The 23,596-nt window shown below is 37.2% G+C and overlaps 1 pseudogene; it reads left to right on the forward strand.

The window, feature by feature from the left end:
• The first annotated feature begins 6,380 nt into the window (after positions 1–6,380).
• On the forward strand, positions 6,381–7,723 carry LOC102966893 (annotated as a pseudogene).
• Positions 7,724–23,596: the final 15,873 nt, after the last annotated feature.

The raw sequence follows: 23,596 nt of genomic DNA on the forward strand, positions 1-23,596 counted from the left end.
AAATAACTTGCTTATGGATATGTAACTGATAAGTGGTAGAGATGAGATGCTAACTAATGAAGTCTGGCTTTAGAACCTATGCTCTTAACCCATTTGCTCATTGGATATTTTTTGAAAAAAAAAAAAAAAAACACTGAAAAATGTACCATTGAGTTTTCTTTTTTTTTTCTTTTAGAGAGAGAGAGAGAGAGAGAGAAATCATGTGAGGGAGGGAGAGGGGCAGAGGGGGAGACAGAGAGAGAGAGACAGAGAGAGAGAGAGAGAGAGAGAGAGAGAGAATCCTAAGTAGGCTCCATGCTCAGCGTGAAACTGGACATGGGTATCGATCCCATGACCCTGGGATCATGACCTGAGGTGAAATCAAGTCGGTCCCTCAGCTGACTGAGCCACCCAAGTGTGCCCAAGATGATTTCTTATGAAAATCAAATCCAGTTTCTTATTAAAAAAAAAAAAAATGTTTATTTATTTATTTATTTTAAGAAAGAGAGTGAACAGGAAAGGGGCAGAGAGATAGGGAAAGAGAGAATCCCAAGCAGGCTCTGTGCGGTCAGTGCAGAGCCCCACCCCGGGCTCAATCTCCGGAACTGTGAGATTATGACCTGAGTCGAAATCAAGAGTTGGATGCCTAGCCAACTCAACCACCCAGGCGCCCCTCTCGTTTCTTATTAAGGTCTCTTTTAGATAGGAGGCACTTTGCTGTACTTCTCGCTTTTCAGTTCTGAAAATAAGGAGAAAAACACTCAGAAAAAAAAAAATTTAAGCTTATTAAAGATCCTTGTTTTCTCAGCTTAATTGTTGCCTAGCAGAACTTTATATTTTCCTTCACTGCCTGTTTCCAGATGATTTTGGATTTATGCAGTTACAGCACCATGGGCTGTCCTGAGTGACATTAACTTTGGGGATTTTTATTCTCAACAAAAAACATGGTGTTTATGTAACCAAAAGAAGAACATCAAAAAAATCTCCAACTGGCTCACTGTACAACTCTGGGAAAATTCCTTTTCTGACTCAAAACTTAAGATAAGAAAATGAGATCCTCTAAAATGTCAGCTCCTGTGTTATTGGTTTTTGTTTTAAATTGGAAAAAAAACCCCACTATTTTTAAATGTTTATTTATTTTTGAGAGAGACAGAGAAAGACAGAGACAGAGACAGAGGGTGAGCAGGGGAGGGGCAGAGAGGGAGGCACAGAATCTGAAGCAGGCTCCAGGCCCCCAGCTGTCAGCGTGGGCTGATGCGGGGATCGATATGAGGCTCAAACCAACAAACCAGGAGATCATGACCTGAGTAGAATTTGGACGCTCAACTGACTGAGCCACCCAGGCGCCCCTGTGTTACTGACCTTTGTGCTAAGTTGCTTAGACTCAGTAGTGGTGGTCAAAATAATGAGTCATCAGTAGAGCCTCAAGGCTTCCAGGGACAAGGACACAGGTTCTGTGAGCAGCAGGGGCTGAGAGGGTTCCTATCCTGTGAAGCTTTAACCTCTCAGCTGCTACACTGTGGAGAGATCTGAGGTTTCTGGAGCAGGGAAGGCATGACAGGCCGGAAGAATGGTGTCCCTGCAGGGGGCTTGCAACTATCTGCAGTAATGTTGTGTCTTGCCTAGCACTGTGCCAAGCCTACAGCTGAGAATTCGTGGTCCCTTATTTTTTTTCTCAATTAGTCTATCTAGGAAGTTTTCAATTTTATTAATCATTCTAAGAACCAACTGCTACTTTTATTGGTTTTCTTTACTGATTTTTAAAATTTCATTGGCGGGCGCCTGGGTGGCTCAGTTGGTTAAGCGGCCGACTTTGGCTCAGGTCATGATCTCACGGTCCGTGAGTTCGAGCCCCGCGTCGGGCTCTGTGCTGACAGCTCAGAGCCTGGAGCCTGTTTCAGATTCTGCGTCTCCCTCTCTCTGACCCTCCCCTGTTCGTGCTCTGTCTCTCCCTGTCTCAAAAATAAATAAAACGTTAAAAAAAAAATTAAAAAAAAATAAAAATTCATTGGCTTCTGCTTTTATTATTATTATGTATTCATATTGTGTTTATTATATATATTTATTATTTTTACTTCTTTCCTTCGACACTGACTTTAATCTGCTGTTCCTCCCCTAGTTTCTAGGGTGGAAACATAGATCGTTTATTTTAAACCTTTATTCCTTCTAATTTAAGCATTTAAAACTAATTTGCCTCCAAATACTGGTTTAGCTGCATGCAGCAAATTTTGGTATGTTGTGTTTTTATCATTTAGTTCAAAGTATTATGTATGTATGTATTTATTTAATGTTTATTTTATTTTTGAGAGAGAGAGAGAGAGAGAGCAGGGAAGAGGCAGAGAGAGACGGAAACAGAATCTCAAGCAGGCTCTGGGCCGTCAGCTCAAAGCCTAATGTGTGGCTCAAACCCACAAACCTTGAGATCATGACCTGAGCTGAAATCAGGAGTCAGAGGCTCAACCAACTGAACCACCCAGGTGCCTCTTTAGTTCAAAGTATTTTAAAACTTTCCTAGTGATTTCTTCTTTGACCATTGGGTATTTAAGAGTGTGTTGCTTGATTTCCAAATATTTGGAGATTTTCCAGACATCCTTCTATTATTGATTTCTGATTTAATTCTGTTTTGGACACAGAATATATTCAGTATACTTACAGTCCTCTGAAATTTATTAAGATTTGGTTTATGGCTCAGCATACAGCCTATGTTGGTAAATGTTCCAAGTAAAATTAAAAAAGATTTTGTATTCTGCAGTTGTTGGGTATAGTGTTACATAAATGTCAATTAGGTTAAATTGGTTGCTCAAAATCTAGTTTATTATGGCTTTTTACATTTGTTCTATCAATTACGGAGAAAGAAGTGTTAAAACCACCTGTAATTGTGAACTTGGCTATAAATTTAGTGATGTCACTTTTTATTTTATGAATTTTTGAAGTATTGTCATTAGGTGCACATATAGGATTATTATGCTTTCTTAATAAATTGACACTTTTATCATTATTAAATGTTCTTGTTTATTTCTAGTAATACTTTTTTAAATTTTTATTTTTAATTTTTTAAAATTTACATCCAAATTAGCATATAGTGAAACAATGATTTCAGGAGTAGATTCCTTAATGCCCCTTACCCATTTAGCCCATCCCCCCTCCCACAACCCCTCCAGCAACCCTGTTTGTTTTCCATATTGATGAGTCTCTTCTGTTTTGTCGCCCTCCCTGTTTTTATATTATTTTTGTTTCCCTTCCCTTATGTTCATCTGTTTTGTCTCTTAAAGTCCTCATATGAGTGAAGTCATATGATTTTTGTCTTTCTCTGACTGACTAATTTCACTTAGCATAATACCCTCCAGTCCCATCCACGTAGTTGCAAATGGCAAGATTTCATTCTTTTTGATTGCCGAGATTTTATATATACCAATATATATATATACCAATATATATATTGATATATATATATATATATACACATATATATATTGGTATATATATATATATCAATATATATATTGGTATATATATATATATATACCACATCTTCTTTCTCCATTCATCCATTGATGGACATTTGGGCTCTTTCCATACTTTGGCTATTGTCGATAGTGCTGCTATAAACATGCGGGTGCATGTGTCCCTTTGAAACAGCACACCTGTATCCCATGGATAAATGCCTAGTAGTGCAATTGCTGGGTCATAGGGTAGTTCTATTTTTAGTTTTTTGGGGAACCTCCATACTCTTTCCAGAGTGGCTGCACCAGCTTGCATTCCCACCAACAATGCAAAAGAGATCCTCTTTATCTGCATCCTCGCCAACATCTGTTTTTGCCTGAGTTGTTAATGTGAGCCATTCTGACAGGTGTAAGGTGGTATCTCATTGTGGTTTTGATTTGCATTTCCCTGATGATGAGTGATGTTGAGCACTTTTTCATGTGTCGGTTGGCCATCTGGATGTCTTCTCTGGAGAAGTGTCTATTCATATCTTTTGTCCATTTCTTCACTGGATTATTTGTTTTTTGGGTGTTGAGTTTGATAAGTTCTTTATAGATTTTGGATACTAACCCTTCATCTGATATGTCATTTGCAAATATCTTCTCCAATTCTTTCAGTTGCCTTTTAGTTTTGCTGATTGTTTCCTTTGCTGTGCAGAAGCTTTTAATTTTGATGAGGTCCCAGTAGTTCATTTTTGCTTTTGTTTCCCTTGCCTCCAGAGATGTGTTGAGTAAGAAGTTGCTGTGGCCAAGATCAAAGAGGTTTTTGCCTGCTTTCTGATTGAGGATTTTGATGGCTTCCTGTCTTGCATTGAGGTCTTTCATCCATTTTGAGTTTATTTTTGTGTATGGTGTAATAAAGTGGTCCAGGTTAATTTTTTTGCATGTCACTGTCCAGTTTTCCCAGCACCACTTGTTGAAGAGACTGTCTTTATTCTATTGGATATTCTTAACTGCTTTGTGTCAAAGATTATTTGGCCATATGTTTGTGGGTCCATTTCTGGGTTCTCTATTCTGTTCCATTGATCTGAGTGTGTGTTCTTGTGCCCATACCATACTGTCTTCAAAGCTTTGTAGTATAGCTTGAAGTCCAGGATTGTGATGCCTCCTGCTTTGGTTTTCTTTTTCAAGATTGCTTTGGCTCTTCGGGGTCTTTTCTGGTTCCATACAAATTTTAGGATTGCTTGTTCTTGCTCTGTGAAGAATGCTGGTGTTGTTTTGATAGGGATTGCGTTGAATATGTAGATTGCTTTGGGTAGTATCGACATTCTAACAATATTTGTTCTTCCTATCCAGGAGCATGGAATATTTTTCCATTTTTTTGTGTCTTCTTCAATTTCTTTCATAAGCTTTTGATAGTTTTCAGTGTATAGATTTTTACCTCTTTGGTTAGATTTATTCCTAGTTATTTTATGGTTTTTTGTGCAACTGTAAATGGGATTGATCCCTTGATTTCTCTTTCTGTCGCTTCACTGTTCGTGTATAAGAATGCAACCGATTTCTGTGCATTAATTTTATGTCCTGCAACTTTGCTGAATTCATGAATCAATTCTAGCAGTTTTTTCTAGTAATATTTTTGATTTGAATTTACTTTGTCTGATATTAATATAGCTAAACTATCTGTTTTATTACTAGAATTTACATGTTATATATTTTTCTGCCTCTTTATCTCTAACTTATTGTTAAAATTTTTTTTTAACTTTTAAGAGAGAGAGAGAGAGCGCACATGTACGAGTGGGAGAGAGGAACGGGGGGCAGAGAGAGAGAGAGAGAGAGAGAGAAGCTCAAGCAGGTTCCACACTAAGCTCAGAGGAGGTATGTATGTATGCATGTATGTACGTATGTATGTATGTATTTAGAGAAAGAGAGAGAGCATGCAGGTGGGGTGAGGGGGCAGAGGGAGAAAGAGAATCTCAAGCAGGCTCCACATTGTCAGCATGGAACCCCTCTCGGGGCTCAATCTCATGACCCTGGGATCATGGCCCCAGCCAAAATCAAGACTTCGGCACTTAACCCACTGAGCCACCCAGGTGCCCGAAGAAATGTTTTAAATATAAAGATAAGTTAGAGGGTGCCTGGGTGGCTCAGTGGGTTAAGTGATATTGAGCCCCACTGACAACGTGACTGCTTGAGATTCTGCTTGAGAGCTTGCTTGAGATTTTCTCTCTCCCCCTGTCCCTTCACCAGCTTGCATGTGCTCTTTCTCAAAGTAAATAAATAAACTTAAAAAAAAACAAACAACATTGTTTATAAATGACATAAAGATGCATCTTATTTTATTCTACCAAAGACTTGAGAAGACCCCTTTGCAAATTTCTGGAGCTTTTTCTCTGCACAACTTCCTTCTCACTGGTACTCTGTTTTGCATATTCTAGACACTTTGGTCTCCAAGATCCTAATTCAGACTCCTCAATTAAACAAGAGCATTGGGCTGTGCCTGATTTCCTTTTTCTCGTGTCACAATTCTGAAATTGCCTCTGGGCAGGGTTCAACTCATTTCCCCCCCCCCCCCCCCCACAACTTCTCTCAAGTATCACACTCCTGTGCTGCCTGTTGCCCAGTATTTTGAAGATAGTTGTCTCACATCTTTTGTCCAGTTTGGAGTCAAGCAACTTTTTCATGAGCAAAAACTAAGATCTATAGTATAGGTGATTTGTAGGAGCCAAATGCAATGTTTGAACATGATATTTAAATTTATTATTTCTTTCTGAATCTAAGTATCATATTATGAGTTGTGTTGACAAACAGTACAAAGATTGCTCACATAAGAAATTAACAAAATGATCTAAACTCTACCATGACTCAAAAAGTATTATCTAACTTGAGTGCATTACTTACCTCAACTCTTAGCTTGTTGGGGGCTGTAACTGGGACCTGGTATCTGCTCTTGTCGCCTGAACCTGCTAACCCATAGCCACTATGCATGACTAGATTTCCATCGACATTGGTCAGGCTGGTGTCCAGATTGGTAATGCTTGCTGGTAGCTCTATTGCCTGGAACACAGCATCCAACTCAATGGTCAGATGCTAAGTGACAAGACCATTGTGGGGAGGAGGAGATGACTCCTTTAACATTTGTGCAGTGAGACAGGTGCTGGAAAGCATGTGCCCAGGGCAGTGTTTGTAGACCTGGGACCCACAGTCATTGATGAAGTTTGCACTGGCACCTCCCACCAGGTTTTCCACCCAAAGTAGCTCATCACAGGTAAGGATAATGCTGCCTATAGCTACGCCCAAGGGAACTACACCACTGACAAGGAGAACATTGACCTTGTCTTGGACCAAATTGGTAAATTAGCTGGCCAGTGCCCAGGTCTTCAAGGCTTCTTGGTTTTCCACAGCTTTGAAGGGGGAACTGGCTCTGGGTTCATCTCCCTGATAATGGAACATCTGTTTGTCAATTATGGGAAGAAATTCAAGTTGGATTTCTCCATTTACCCAGCCCCTGAATTTTCCATAGCTGTAGTTGAGCCCTATAACTCCATTCTCACTACTCATACTACCCTGGAGCATTCTGATTGTGCCTTCATGGTAGACAATGAGGCCATATATGACATCTGCCATAGAAAGTGCAATATTGAACACCCAACCTACACTAACTTCATTGCCTTATTAGCCAGAGTGTGTTTCCATCACTGCTTCCCTCAGATTAGATGGAGCCCTGAATGTTGATCTGACAACATTCCAGACCAACCTGGTGCCCTATCCTCGCATCCACTTCCTCTACCCACAAATACTCCTGTCATCTCTGCTGAGAAAGCCTACAATGAACAGTTTTCTGTAGCAGAGATCAACAATGCATGCTTCGAACCAGCCAACCAGGTGAAATGTGCCCTTTGGCATGGTAACTACATGGCTTTCTGCCTGTTGTACCATGGCAATGTGTTCCCAAAGGTGTCAATGCTGCCATTGCCACCATCAAGACCAAGCATTCCATCCAGTTTGTGGGCTGGTGCAGCACTGGCTTCCAAGTTGGCATTAATTACCAGCCTGTGGTACGTGGTGGAGACCTGGCCAAAGTACAGAGAGTTGTGTGCATGCTGAGCAACATCACAGCCATTGCTGAGGTCTGATCTTGTCCGGACCACAAGTTTGGCCTGATGTATGCCAAGCGTGCTTTTGTTCAGTGGTATACGGGTGAGAGTATGAAGGAAGGAGAGTTTTCTGAGACCTGTGAGGACATGGCTGCCCCTGAGAAGGATTATGAAGTGGGTGTGGATTTTGTTGAAGGAGAGAGTGAAGAAGAAGGGGAGGAATATTAATTACCATTCCTTTCAGCCCTGAAGCATGTCCCACTCAGAACTTCAGCTTCCACATTAGCTGAAAGCTTTCTGGTTAGATTGTCTTCACTTTTCACTGCAATCATGTCTTACTTTTTCTTGTGTACCTGTAAGATTTGTCCATCATACCTCAAAGTAAGAAAGAAAGAAAAAAAAAGTGTTATTTCATTTGGCCATACTGTCAATAGAACACAAATAATGTAAAATCTTGATTGTTATAAGGCACTTAGTAATTTTTCTGAAAAGGCAGGAAAATAAATTATGTGTAATATATAATAACTTATCATTTAGGTGTATCTTTATTTTATTACTGATATGAATATCCCTGGCCCATCAATAGACCAACCCAGACACGTGCAATAATTAAATCTAGTTGGGGGCGCCTGGGTGGCTCAGTCGGTTGGGCGGCCGACTTCGGCTCAGGTCATGATCTCGCGGTCCATGAGTTCGAGCCCTGCATCGGGCTCTGTGCTGACAGCTCAGAGCCTGGAGCCTGTTTCAGATTCTGTGTCTCCCTCTCTCTGACCCTCCCCCGTTCATGCTCTGTCTCTCTCTGTCCCAAAAAAATAAATAAACGTTAAAAAAAAAAAAATCTAGTTGTCTTTGAAATTTTGCCAAGTTTCAGTAACATTATAACAATCATTTTATAGATTTGATTTTTTTTCAAATTAAAAAAAATTTTTTTACATTTATTTATTTTTTTGAGGGAGTGAGACAGAGTGCGAGCTGGGGAGGGGCAGAGAGAGAAGGACACACAGAATCTAAAGCAGGCTCCAGGCTCTGAGCAAGCATTCAGCACAGAACCCGATGCAGGGCTCGAACCCATGAACCATGAGACCATGCATGACCTGAGCTGAAGTCAGATGCTCAACCGACTGAGCTACCCAGGCGCCCCTATGGATTTGATTTTTGTTACAAAGGTATATTTTTCAAGGTGAAGACAAAACACATTTTATTTAATACTTCATTAACTTGATATTTAGGCATGTGGTATGTAGGCCTCTATTCTCTTTCCTCAGTCCTGCTGATGGTAGTGGTGGGCCTGTGGGAGAAGCAACCAAATTAAAAAAGTTAGGTACCAGGGGCGCCTGGGTGGCTTAAGCCAGATGGTTAAGCATCTGACTGGGCTCAGGTTGGCTCAGGTCGGCTCGGGTCACCTCAGGTCGGCTCTGGTCACCTCAGGTCGGCTCAGGTCACCTCAGGTCATGGTCTCATGGTTTCTGGGCTCGAGCCCCACATCGGGCTCTTTGCTGTCAGTGCAGAGCCAGCTTCGGATCCTCTGTTTCCTTTTCTCTCTGCCCCTCCCCTGCTCACACTCTCCCTCTCTCTCTCAAAAATAAAATAAGGAAAAAAACTTTAAAAAGAAAGTTAGGTGTCATATAGACGATTTGGTTTATCTGAGAAAGCTGAATCCAAAGCCAGTTGTGGGAAGGGCAATAAGCAACCATATTTCCACTGTAGAGTCTGCAAAAATCCTGACGTATTTAAAGCACAAAGTTAGAAAATATGAAATGTTTTCATATTTACCTAAAAGACTTAAAATCCTCTGGTACAACCATTCACTTTTCCAGAATAGATTCATTCCTACTCTGAATTCTTTGAGCCTTTCTATATCTAATTATGTCATTTACCTAGAAACTTGACACTGACAGTACTAATTAATAGTGAGCATCAGGAGCTATTTCTCAGTAAAATAATAACAATCTTAATAATTATATAATTGAGGACCTTATTTATGCCAGACATTGTGGGAAGTCTTAATGCGATTACCTCAAATTAGCATAACCTGATAAAAAGAATCCCTCCCATTCCGCTGATAAAACACAACATAAAGAAAATAAACATTTTCTTTATTTTAAATCGCATAATTATTTATGTGGGGATCTTGTAATTTCAGTTACTATAGAAGGAGGGTAGACAGGAGACACACAGTAATGAAAAGCACAGACAGTGCCTGCCACCATGGAATTCGTAGTTCTTGGAAGACACACATTAAACAATGAATTACATGACATTTAATGTATAGGGTTATAAACGTTGAAGAGACATCACTGACCACTCTGGCTAAAAGTCTTGGTGTGCTGGAAGACAGACTATGAAATATTTAATAATTTGGGGTCAAGAGCCAGGATCCCTCAAATCACATGATTTTTGAGATGAAAATACCAGAGTCAATGTCATGCAAATGAGCAGCTGTGGTTAGAGGCAGTTTAAATAGGATTATAAAGATTAGAGGGAGCTGACAAAGCAAGACTGGGAACCAAACTAAAAGTAGCCTACTAAAACAGATAATCCAATGTGGCTATGTTCTTTCCACCAGTCAAGGTTACTGCGGGTCCCAGGAAGAGAAATCCATTGATAGACTAGGTCAAGCTAATCACATTGGAGGGGGAAACAAAACAAAATAAAATCAAACACACTCTTACCCTTTTTAGCCTGAGTAAATTGGAAAAATATCCTAGTACGTATGTTTTATATATGAAAACAACATTCCTACTTACCTTCAATTTCAGCAGAGATAATTTTCCCCTGGCAGCCTTCCAGTCTAGCTCCTTTTCTTCCCAAATCTTAGGGCTCCTTGTAAGTGCTTCCTCAGCTCCTGAGCACCTTGTATTATAAGCATCTCTTCTTTTGCCTCTCTCCTGTGTACTGTCTCCAGGAAAAAGGCTTGTTTATTATGCTCCCAAACCTTAGAACAGTGCCCAGCACAGTGTGGTGCTTAGAAATTACATGTTCAATGAACGAATAAACACTTGGACAAATTCTATGCCTTTATGAAGGATTATTATTTCACATTGTTAAGTGCTCTACACATAAAATACAGTTTTTTTTTTATTAAAAAAAAAAAAAAAAGAATGGGGCGCCTGGGTGGCTCAGTCAGTTAAGCGTTCGACTTTTGGTTTTGCCTCAGATCATGATCTCACAGTTTGTGAGTTCAAGTCCTGCATCCGTGTTGAGCCTGCTTGGGATTCTCTGTCTCCCTCTCTCTCTCTGCCGCTCCCCTGCTCACCCTCTATCTCTCTTTCAAAATAAGTAAATAAATAAACTAAAAAAAAATGAATTACTTATTTGGTCACACTTACTAGAATTATATAATAAATTATTTAGAAAGAAGGTATAAATAATAGTTCTACAGCTTTACATAAGGCAGTTATTTAATGGTTGCGTGTACCTTGCTATCGAAGTCCCATTACAACATATGGAGGACAGGTGAGGCTTAAGCAAAATGCTTCAAAGCTCCCGCTTAGGTGCAGTCTGAGGGCTTAGAGGAAAGGCAAAGAGAGCGGGAGCACACATTTATTGCGTATACCAAACGGGTGTATGCGCTATAACCATGCTCCATTTATCTTCACAGAAACCTAATGGAGTAGGCATTACACTTTCATTTTACAGATAAGGGAATTGAAGCTCAGAAAGATGAAGTCATTTTCTCTACACAGCAACTACGCATTATCCCAAGAATCAGTAACATTCATTTCATCCTTAATTATAGTTTTGGAGTGGAAAGGTACAAGAAGGAAGTGTAAGAGTTGGTAAAAAGAAAGGTGCATTGAAGATAAAACAAATGAATCATTCCAAAGAGTAAAGAATTTTGTGTGGGGGGAAGGGGAGGGAGAGAGGAGAAAGAAGGAGAGGGAGAGGGACAGGGAGAGAGAGAGACATTTGATGAGGACAGAAGCAGGAAAATGTTTACCCTTTGCCCAGAAGGCTGACCTAAAGCCTGCATAGTTCGGATGAGGATCAAATATGTTCTGTTTGCTACATTCTTTAAGGGTCTCACCACTGCCTCACCAATAGTTAATATTGAACTGAGTGATAAGTGCCAGAGGAATCTTACAAAAGTAGTTTTAGGAGTAGAAATGCAAAGAAATTTGAAGACATTTTTGTAATCTGATACTCTCTGCATGCCTCCTTCCCTTTGGTTACTAAGTAAGTATATAACCACCAACCTCACACAGCGAAAAGTCTTGTCCCTGTACTACTTAAATAAACTTACTAAGTTGAGCCATAAATGTCTCAAGAATTGTTTGTGATTGTTGCCCTCAATGACCTCACGTTAAGATTCATTGGGGCAAGAGCTATTTTATAATTATAACAAATTCTATGAAGTTTCATGATGTCAACCAGGAGTTAAGCTGGCAGGAGGAAGAAAGGTTTGTTAGAATGATTGTTCCAACTATTTAGTTCATTAAGTCATTTGATAAAGTTTCAAGTAAGAAACAATCCATAAGAAAATGAATATTCTGTGGAGATATATGGGAACAAATTCCCAATCTGGTCATCTTGTTTTATTTTTAGGTATATTTATTTTAATTATGTCTTTCACATGTGAGATAGGATTAGAAAAAGATTGCTCTAATTAAACCTAGTATATTTCTTAACCAAAACATGCATTTTTAACTTTTAAAAGAAACCAGGCAGGGGCACCTGGGTGGCTCAGTTGGTTGAGTGTCTGACTTTTGATTTTGGCTCGAGTCATGATCACAGGGCCTTGGGATCAAGCCCCCTGTCAGGCTCAGTGCTGAGTGTGGATCTTGCTTAAGTTTCTCTCTCTCTCTCCTCCTGCTCCTCTCCCCCACTTGCTCTCTCTCTCAAAAAAATTTTTTTTAATTAAACAATAACGAAACCAGGCAAATTTATTTCATTATAAATGAAGCTTAATTCTGCTATTTGTCTTTTAAAAATTAGAATACTAGCCACTGTCAAGTGTTTACTATGCTTTTGGGACTGTAAAACAAATTCTTCATATTAATATAGTTCCTTTTAATCCTTATAACAAATCTATCAGATATTATCATGTCCATTCCATGAATACTGAAACTGGGGCCCAGAAGGTTCACTTACCATGCTCCAAGTCCCAGAACTAGTGAACCATGGAGCTGAGATGCAAACTCAGGCCTGGGACTCTAATCCTCTGCACTTAAATCTAGCACAGTGTCATAGAAACCACCTTCCCCCAAAATGGGGGAACAATAATTGGCATAAGACAGGCAGAGGCAAAGTCAACACTAGCGTTAAGACTGAAAGAGTCTTGGGGCGCCTGGGTGGCTCAGTCAGTTAAGCGTCGGACTTCCGCTCAGGTCATGATCTCGCCATCCATGAGTTCGGGCCCCTGGGCAGGCTCTGTGCTGACAGCTCAGAGCCTGGAGCCTGTTTCAGATTCTGTGTCTCCCTCTCTCTCTGCCCCTCCCCCACTCACACTCTGTCTCTGAAAAATGAATAAACCTTAAAAAAATTTTTAAAAAAAGGCTGAAAGAGTCTTCTGTATTAGACAACGAGTAGCAATTTTCTGAAAACCCTTAGTCCCAAGAAGTAAGATCTAGCTGAGAATATGAAGAAAGTCCACAAAGGGTCTGACTCCTTTCCTGAATGATAGATCCAAACTGGCTGATTAAGACATTTAAAATATTTCAAGGAGAAAATTTCTTAGATGTGAAGAGCAGACCGATAATACAAAAACTGATAGTTAAAAACTATAATTTTTGAGCACTTACCTGCAGATAAAATGCTAAGGGGTTTACAGTGCATGCAAATAATAGTGTTTTATCATATGCAATGCTTTTCGCTGTTGCTGTTAGAGACACATTGGTGATATGGGTGACCTGATTTGATTTTAGTGCTCATACCTTCCAGATATTAGGGCAGTGTGGTGCTCTGGAGTCAGATAGGACTTGCTGCAGGCTTGACAGATAAAAAACAGAACACCCAGTTAAATTCTAATTTCCGAGAAACATCAAATAATTTTTTAGTATAAGTCTGTCTCAAGTAATATGTGGGATATACTTATATTGTATTTTTATTTGCTGAATCTGGGAACCCTATCAGGGTGTAAATTCCAGCTAACTCTGACACAATACTAGCTATTTTGTCCCTGAGGAAATTACTTCACCTCCCAGCCTTCCTTTCTTCCTCTGTAAAATGAAGTTGATACAGTACCTACCCCACAGGATTGTTAAGTTTTAAAACATTTATTTACCACTGAGAAAAGTTAAATTCCTTTCTGTCTTGAGAATTTCCCTTTGTGGGTCTCTTCATTACTTACTATCCTTTATATGGGTGATTTTAACATTTATTACCATTTCATGCTTTTTGAAATGTTTACAATTAATTTCACTGAGATGGGTTTGAGATACTGCCTTATTATTCAAAGAAGGGGCTTATTTTCCTAAGGAGATTATATAACTCTACTTAAAGAGACTGACCCAATAACATTTTAGCATAAAACTAAATTGTGACCAAAGTGGCTACATTGATTAGTTTGGAGGAAGTTTATAACAGAGTGGATTTATCAAACACACCCATTCTAGCAGTTTAAAGGGTTTGTTTTTAACTACAAGATGGCAAACACGTAAGTTAAAATAGTATATTTGGTAACACATTGATTGAAAAATTGAAGGAAGTCAACGAATTACAAATGATAATCTTTTACTTAATGTTGTGAGGTCAAACAGGTAAACAGATTTCTGGAAATTATACTGGCAATACAAATTGGAAGTAATAAGAATGGTAATACACTTTAATCTAGTAATCTCATTTCTAAGAAAATAGTAATCACAAGTATATATAATGATTTAAAAATAAAAACATTCACTCAAAATGGATGAAAGACCTAACTGTGAGACAGGAAACTATAAAAATACTAGAGGAGACAGGGTGTCTGGGTAGCTCAGTAGGTTGAACATCCGACTTCGGCTCAGGTCATGGTCTCGTGGTTTGTGAGTTCGAGCCAGTGTTTGGCTCTGTGCTGACAGCTCATAGCCTGGAGCCTGCTTTGGATTCTGTGTCTCCTCTGCTCTCTGCCCCTCCCCTGCTCATGCTCTGTCTCTCTGTCTCTCAATTATAAAGAAATGTTAAAAAATTTTTTTTAAAAATGCTAGAGGAGAAAGCAGGCAAAAACCTCTTTGACCTGGCCCACAGCAACTTCTTACTCAACACCTCTCCAGAGGCAAGGGAAACAAAAGCAAAAATGAACTATTGGGATCTAATCAAGATAAAAAGCTTCTGCACAGCAAAGGAAACAATCAGCAAAACTAAAAGCAACCAACGGAATGGGAGAAGATATTTGCAAATGACATATCAGATAAAAGGCTAGTATCCAAAATCTATAAAGAACTTATCAAATTCAACACCAAGAAATATAAACAATCCAGTGAAGAAATGGGCAAAAGACACAAATGGACACTTTTCCAAAGAAGACATCCAGATGGCTAACAGACACATGAAGAAATGCTCAACATCACTCATCATCAGATAAATACAAATCAAAACCACAATGAGATACCACCTCACACCAGTAAGAATGGCTAACGTTAACAACTCAGGCAACGACAGATGCTGGTGAGGATGCGGAGAAAGAGGGATTCTTTTTCATTGCTGGTAGGAATGCAAACTGGTGCAGGCACTCTGGAAAGCAGTATGGAAGTTCCTCAAAAATTAAAAATAGAACTACCCTACTACCTACCAATTGCACTACTAGGTATTTATCCAAAGGATACAAGTGTGCTGTTTCAAAGGGACACATGCACCCCAATGTTTATAGCAGTGCTATCGACAATAGCCAAAGTATGGAAAGAGCCCAAACATCCATCAACAGATTCAACAGATGAATGGATAAAGAATATGTGGTATATATACGTATACACACACACACACACATACACACACTGGAGTACTACTTGGCAATGAAAAAGAATGGAATCTTGCCATTTGCAACTATGTGGATGGGATTAGAGGGTGTTATGCTATGCGAAATTAGTCAGAGAAAGACAAATGTCATAAGACTTCACTTATATATGGAATTTAAGATGCAAAACAAATGAACATAAGGGAAGGGAAGCAAAAATAATATAAAAACAGGGTGGGGGACAAAACATAGAAGACTCCTAAATATAGAGAACAAACTGAGGGTTTTTGGAGGGGTTGTGGTTGGAGGGCTGGGCTAAATGGGCAAGGGACATTAAGGAAGACACTTGTTGGGGTGGGTGTTGTATGTAGGGGATGAATTACTGGATTCTACTCCTGAAATCATTATTGCACTATATGCTAACTAACTTGGATGTAAATTAAAAAAATAAATAAATAAGTAAAATAAAATAAAAATAAAATAAAATAAAATAAAATATAAATATTTTAAAATAAAATAAAAAAATAAAATAAATAAAATAAAAATAAAATAAAATAAAAATAAAATAAAATAAAAAAATAAAAATAAAATAAAAATAAAATAAAATAAATAAATGAAATAAAATAAAATAAAATAAAATAAAAATAAAGACATTCACTTTGAAAAATTTAGACTAGAGGAAATATGCCCAATGAAAGGGAAATCAGTCAATAAATTATGGAATAATGGAAGATAAAATATTATGCAGTCTTCTAAAGGATGCTGTAGGACATACTTAGTAACATAAAAATGACAATAATATAATATTAAAGAAAACCAGAATGATTTTATATAAAAACTATCTATATGAATGTCTAAATGAAAATGTTAATATTGATTATGATAACAATAGGAGTAGGGTAAGAATATATTTCAGTATTTTTTCTTCCTTTCTATAATATCCAAATCTTATGAAACATGTTATTTTATGATTAGAAATTAAATATTATTTAAAAAATCCTGAAACCCAAAAGTCAACTTTCCAAAAGAAAAAGAGTACTCAGTACTGGACTCATTTTCTCTGCTAAGCATCGTGGGGTATTTCCCCTTTTGGGAGCCTTGAAGTCCGTTGGGTGCTGAGGCCATTTAACTGAAACAATAAACATTACTGGGTTGTTCGATGGCTAATTAGTCAGCAGGACAAATAGTTCAAGCACTGGAAAAAGAATGATGTATTTTTGGAGCTGATAGTTTGAAATGAAAGCAGTTTTGCTAAATAGAGACAGTATTTATTTCATGCTGTTCTATTTTCAGTCAAAAGCCAAAGTTTTGTAACTGTGTAAACTGTCAAATGTCGCACTAAAAATTCTTAAGGAAATTTATTTTGGGGTCATTAGAATAACATTTAGATGCTAACTGGCATATCTTAATGTTTTTTCATAGCTGAAGTATGAATTACTCTTTCAGGCAAGTTCAGACTTACCCTATTTTTATCTCTTGCCCAGGTATATTTCACACGTGCAATTATTTCACAAAATACACAATAAACAGATCAATGAATAAATAAATGCACCCTATTTACAGTTTAATAGTTTTTAATATGATGACACTGTATTTAGAAATGTAATCATACTTTGTAAAAACCTAAACAATTCTTTCAAGAATTCACCCTGGATGAATTGATAGTGTCATTTTAATAAAATCCATTAGGCAGTATTACCTTTGGCTAACTTTACTTTCAGATTTGTTAAGAGGTGTATGCAGTTCTGAGAAACCCCCTTTTATCCCTCACTCTTATACATATTAATGAGCTCCAGCTCCAGCTAAGGATAATGGTGATTTGGTTGCTGTTATTTTCATCCGTATATAAATCCGCAAATCCAATACCGACTCATGAAAATCCTCCTTTGGCAATGCCACAGAATTGTTTCTTTCTTTGGGAATGATTAAGAAAACTAGCCGTTTTCACATGTTTAAAGAAAGGAAAAAGATCTGTATATTTATTATTTAAAAAAAATTAGGACCTGGCTTTTGACAATGTCAAGATTTGCACTATCTCCCTGTTTGTTTTGGATATACTACTGACTTCTGTTTCTAGAAGACACAGATACATTGCTTAAGCAACCAAAGGTAAGAACCCAGTAGTAATTACTGTTGTATTTTCACATATGTTTACACCTCTGTTTTGATTTATTAAAGTATCAGCATTTGCTTTGTTTTCTGTTACGTGCTTTCTATTTATAGCAACGATTGCTTGTATCTTTATTGACTTCTCTGTAGTTTTGTCAGATAAATGAATATTACACTAAAATACATTTTTAGTTAAAAGTAATAATAAATAAATACCTGGTAATATGATCTGTTAATCGGAATATCACAACAGTAAATACTACCTGCTTTTTGCAAATTTCAAGTTCATTTTTAGAAGTCAGAAACAATAACTTTGGCAGATGTGTCTTTTTTCAAAGGAAGTGTCTTATGCCGGGTTTTCTTTCTCTTTAAAATGTTTGAAGATTGAGCACCATTAAATTCGTATATATCTTAATAAAAAATTAATTCCTGAAAACATGAGCTTCAACTCATTGAGAGCTTCTTAAGTGTTAGATACTTCTAAGCATTATTATAGCAACCTGCACACTTCCTTTTAGAGATAAATAAGTGTTCTAAGGAGATTAAGAGGGTTCCTCAAGTAAAATATTACTATCATGTGATGGAGACAGAACTGAAATCACCTTGCCTTCTTTTAATTCTCCATGATAGTCAGTATATTTTAATTAGACTTTTAAAAACTATTATTATTTACTGTCATGTTTTATTTTTATAAATTTAAAAACTACTCTTTATCATTTTTGTTGTGCCAAGAATACAAGATTATAAATACTTGTCATTTCATTATGTATTACAAAGCGAGGTGTTGTTAAACTAAGCTTTTAAAATGTTCTTATTAATAAACACACGGCTTCTGACATTTTGGTTTTTTTCATTTATATAACCCTTAATTGATTCATTTAATTACATTCATTGTTTTGCTTAACATTCTTTCCATAAACATCTTTCACTCATGTCTTTGTTAGATCAAGCAGGCAAACGAAACAGGATGGTGTGTGTGTGTGGGGGGGGGGGGAAGCATCAGAGAGAAACTGTAAATAAAAGACCTAATAGTTATTGATTACACTTTATATATCATAGAGGGTACACCCTCTTTTCTGTACACTTGGAATGTTTATAAATTGGTCACAAAATGATCTCGGTAAGGCAAAAAAGCATACAGGCTATAATCTCTGCCAACAGTCAAAGTTAGAAATTAATAAGTAAAGTTTATATTAAAGACCCTACCCATAGGAATAAAAAAAAATACTGAGGGTAAACTTGGGGGTGGGGGAAGAATCATCAAAAACTTCTTTAATTGAAGATAGAAAAACAGCAATTATAGATTTTCCTTTTCATGGAGGTAATTTTTTAGGCTGTGATGTTAATATGTGTAAAAGATCTGGATAAAATAGATTATTTTCTATAAAAACAAATGTCTACATTGAATTTAGGAAGTAAAAATTCAATTGATGAAAAATTATGGGCAAAAGTGAAAAGAGTCCAAGAACTTCTTCCAAAAAAAAGCCACTTGTAACTTAAAAATTTTTACTCAATAATTTGTTCAACAAATGTTTAATTAGTACCTATTATGTGAAAGGCATTGTCTTAGCCAGAAACTTTGGTTTGTTTCTTACTGTGTCCTCATCAATAGGTCTAAGGAATAAATCCACATAATGCCAGAACCTTTCACCTTAGGTAAAAGTACACAAGAACTTGGATAGCATATTTTAAGTTTTGGCTATGGCACTAACCAAACTTCCCACAGCTACATCCCCTTAAAGGAGAAATGTAATGTACCTTCCCTTCAGCAGATAACCGTTGTGCGAAGATTTTGAACTATGCTGTGAACTATGCTAATCTAGGCAAAAAAAGTATACAGGCTACATTCTCTGTCCACTCTACATGTGGGACAAATAGTTATAATTATGCCTAATTGTTCTCACATGAACAAACGTTCCATGGTACACAAATTTAGCTTTAATTCATATAGTTTTAGTTGATAAAAAGGTAACTGATAAAATTCAACATCTATTTTTGATATGATAGCAAATTAATAATAAAATAAAACTCTTTAACATAATAAATAATTTATCCGAAATCAACGGGCAAAAATAGGAGAAGCTCCAAAGTCTGAAATAAAACAAGGAGTGCCAGGGTATCTATTATTTAACATTGTTCAGTGACTTGTATTCAACACAATAAGACAAGAAAAATAAATAAATACAGTTTTCAGAGATAAAATTATCATTACCTATGGATGATACAATTGTCTACTCAGAGTACTCCAAAGGATCAATTTAAGACTATTAAAACTAATAAAAATGTCAATAAGATAATAGGCTACAAAATAAATATGTAAATTAATAGTTCCTAGTCAATACAATAAAAATAGATCTTATTTACAAATACAAATTTAACTATGTATAATGCATTTAATAGGAAATGTACATGCTTATTTAAAGGAAATAATAAAGACTTGGGGCGCTTGGCTAGCTCAGTTGGAAAAGCATGATACTCTTGATCTCAGGGTTGTGAGTTCGAGCCCCATGTTGGATGTAGAGATTACTTAAAAATAAAATTTAAAAAAAAGAAAGAAAATTATAAAGACTTACAAAGTAGATTTTTAAAGCCATCAATAAATGAGATGTCCCTTGTCATGTGATTTTATTTTCTTATTATTTTTTTAATGTTTATGAGTGAGAGAGAGAGAGAGACAGAGAGCAAGCAGGGGAGGGGCAGAGAGAGAGAGAGGGAGACACAGAATCCGAAGCAGGCTCCAGGCTCTGAGCTGTCAGCACAGAGCCCGATGCAGGGCTTGAACTCACAAACCTCAAGATCGTGACCTGAGCCGAAGTTGGCCCCTTAACTGACTGAGCCACCCAAGTGCCCCCCTTGTCATGTAATTTTAAAAGTTTTAATATATTAAGCATGTTGATTCTCCCAAAATTAGTTCATACATTTAATGAAATATCTTTTTAAAACACATTGTGTTCCAGGGAACATTATTCTAAAGGCAACTGGGAATAATAAATGTACACATTGTAGTGACGTAGAAATAGTTATTTAAGTGCAGTCTTTAACATGATGATGGGGTGTAGGTGTTTATTACCTCTACATGTAGTGTAGATGTGGTGTTTGTGCAATACAATAAGTAACGAAAGTAAAACAATTTTTTTGGTTGTTTATTATGAGCCAGATATTATATAAAGTGCTGCAGACATAAAAATCAGAGCTCACTGGTACCTGCTCTCAAGGCTGGTGGGAAAGACACCTCTGTAAAGGGATCATCATAAAAGATCCACACTCTGATAATAAGTGCTCCCCATTATCTGAGTGCTCAGGGGAACCACACACACCCAGGCATCTTCTTCCAGCCATTAGAAATATTTACTCTTTTCTTCTTTCTTTACCTTTTTCACATGCTGTTTGCTCTGCCAAGAACGCTCATTTCCTCTCCTGTCTGGCAAACTACTCATCCTTCAAAATCCAGGTGCATATCCCCTGCTTTGGAAAACTTTTTGTGAATCTCCCTGCTGTATGGTGTTGCACACGCACAAAATTGTCCCACTGGATTTTTATTACGTACCTGGTTCTCTTACTAACTTTTCTTGGCCCGGAAGCCTGTCTTCATCAACAACCATCCTCTTTTGTTTCTCGCCTTCGCAACTCAGCGAGTTACGCGGTGCTGCTGTTTACACGGCCTGTGCTCACCAAATGTTGAGAAGCAAAAATATTGAGTGCAGATTGGATTACGTTCTGTGCAAATGGTTTGCAAGTAAAAATGTCAGTAGTCTTAAGGTGTTTCTTTTGGGTACAGGTATAAATTTGTAAAAAAAACAGGAAAAAAATTATCCTAAATTTCAAATACTCATTGTGACTGACAAAATCTCCATATAATTAGAGTCCAGGGGACCTTAAGTGCTGAGTTCTAAGTATTTTTGACTTTTATGTTTCCTCACTTTTGTTATTTCCATAAAGTTTGTATTTGTGTTGTCCCAGGGCATATACAGAGAAAAAGGAAGTTCTCTGTCCTTAAGTAGCTTAGAGAATATTGGAAAAGTGGGACATTCACATGCAACCATAGATGTACGTACCAAGAAGTAAATGCTTGGGGCTAAAGAAATGATTTAATATATAGTCTCTCTCTGTCTCTCTCTCCCTCTCTCTCTCTTCATCTCTCTCTCTCTCTTTATGTATAATATATATAATTCATAATTTATTAATATATTTATTAATTTTGGGGGGGGTCAGTTTTTAGAATTCTGACTGTTTTCTGATTTAAAGGAGAAAGTAGAAAGATAACACATTAAAGCCTCCGACCATTGCAAAAAATTCCTTGTTCTTACCCTTGATCGGTAGAATGTATTGATTTTAAAGAAAACTTTCTTCAATGATATAGGGTTTTGCAATACCCCGATGTCATAATATATATGACTTTATAGTTAAAATCAATTCTTTAAATTTATTTGAAAGATCTCTAGTCAGTGGGAATGTAGGAGTGAACAAGACACAATTTTTTGCTCTAATGCGCTTACATTTTCTGACATTTAAACCACTCTCTATCACTGTGTTTTCTTGTAAAATGTTTTAGCCAAAAAAAAGGGAATATTGGAAGATGTATTTATTTGGTTACTTGCTGGTTTTGTTCATTGGCTTTTGATCAATCAAGATTTTATTCTATGATGGTCACTCTATAAATTTTTTGTGGATTTTGAAGGGGATGGTAATGATTGTAATAATTACGGCCTCCTTGGTGAAATTGTTTCTTCCTGAGAAAGAATCATGTTTTCTTCATAAGTTGGTAACAAGTGACTTAGCAAGCCTGTCGGGTCCCAATGTTTGTTAAAGGCAGATAGAACAACAGTGTTGTGCCAGCTCTGTTTTCGTTTTCATGGGAATTCCAGGTTGTTTATAATCCTATAAAGATAATTATTAAATAGTTGCTCTGACCAATTTGACCTCTTAAAGTGATAGTTCAAGGGGGAAGGGTTTAAAGAAAGATTATTTTAATCATTTAACTCTCTTTGTCTCCATGAGAAAGTTGATGGTCACTTCTCTGAGCTTGGGGATTACATAACAGTATCATCAATTTGCATTTATATAGCCCTTCAATATTGCTTTCGAGGTATTTATGTGAGTTTTTTCATTAGCCCCCCATAGAGAATCAATCATTACCATGGACAGGGCAGGTATTATCATCTCCACTTTACAGCAGAGGCGACTGAAGCTCAGATCTCTCTGCCAAGATCTCACCGGCAATTTGGGGAAAAGCTGGGGCCAGAACCAACATCTTTGCCAAGCAGGTAGTGGCTGTTTCCAGGCACTGGCTGCCTGTCTCTGGTACAGCCAGCAAAGCCTGTTCTGGATGGTTACACAACTCTGGGAGGATTATTAAATATTAAGCAACAACCTTAACTCTGCAACTGAATACTGAGATTGGGCAAGGACCGGGAAACATTATTTTAAAGAAAAAGTGCTGACACTAATTATTCTTGTTATGAAACAAAATTCCATTTAAGAATACTACCTTTTTTCCCGTTAAAAAAATAAATTAGGGGGCGCTTGTGTGGCTCAGTCGGTTAAGCGTCCGACTTCAGCTCAGGTCACGATCTCGCGGTTGGTGAGTTCGAGCCCGCATCCGGCTCTGGGCTGATGGCTCAGAGCCTGAAGCCTGCTTCCGATTCTGTGTCTCCCTCTCTCTCTGCCCCTCCCCCGTTCATGCTCTGTCTCTCTCTGTCTCAAAAATAATAAAATAAACATTAAAAAAAATTAAAAAAAAATAAATAAAAATAAATAAAAAAAAATTAGGAGAAAATGCAGAAGCGCGCAAAGAAGAAAGTAAAAACGCTAATGATCTCACCACTGAAAACATGTTTAACATTTAAGTGCTTACCCTTTGTATGCACATATACACAATTTTTAATAAAATGGGATGATATTATAAATATTGCTGAACAATCTGTTTTTTCCTGCTTGACACAGTAGCGTGAACATTTTTACAAGTTGTTACGTTATGCTCTTTAGAGAAAAAAATATCAAAATTTATCCTTTTATTATTAAGTTAATACATGCCTATTGTATAAAACTTGAATAATACAGAGAACAATAGAGAGTGCTCCAAAACTGTTGTTTACAGTGTAGTGCATATAGTTCTGCACTCT

This window comes from Panthera tigris, chromosome B1 (assembly GCF_018350195.1).
Source record: "Panthera tigris isolate Pti1 chromosome B1, P.tigris_Pti1_mat1.1, whole genome shotgun sequence".
NCBI lineage: Eukaryota > Metazoa > Chordata > Mammalia > Carnivora > Felidae > Panthera > Panthera tigris.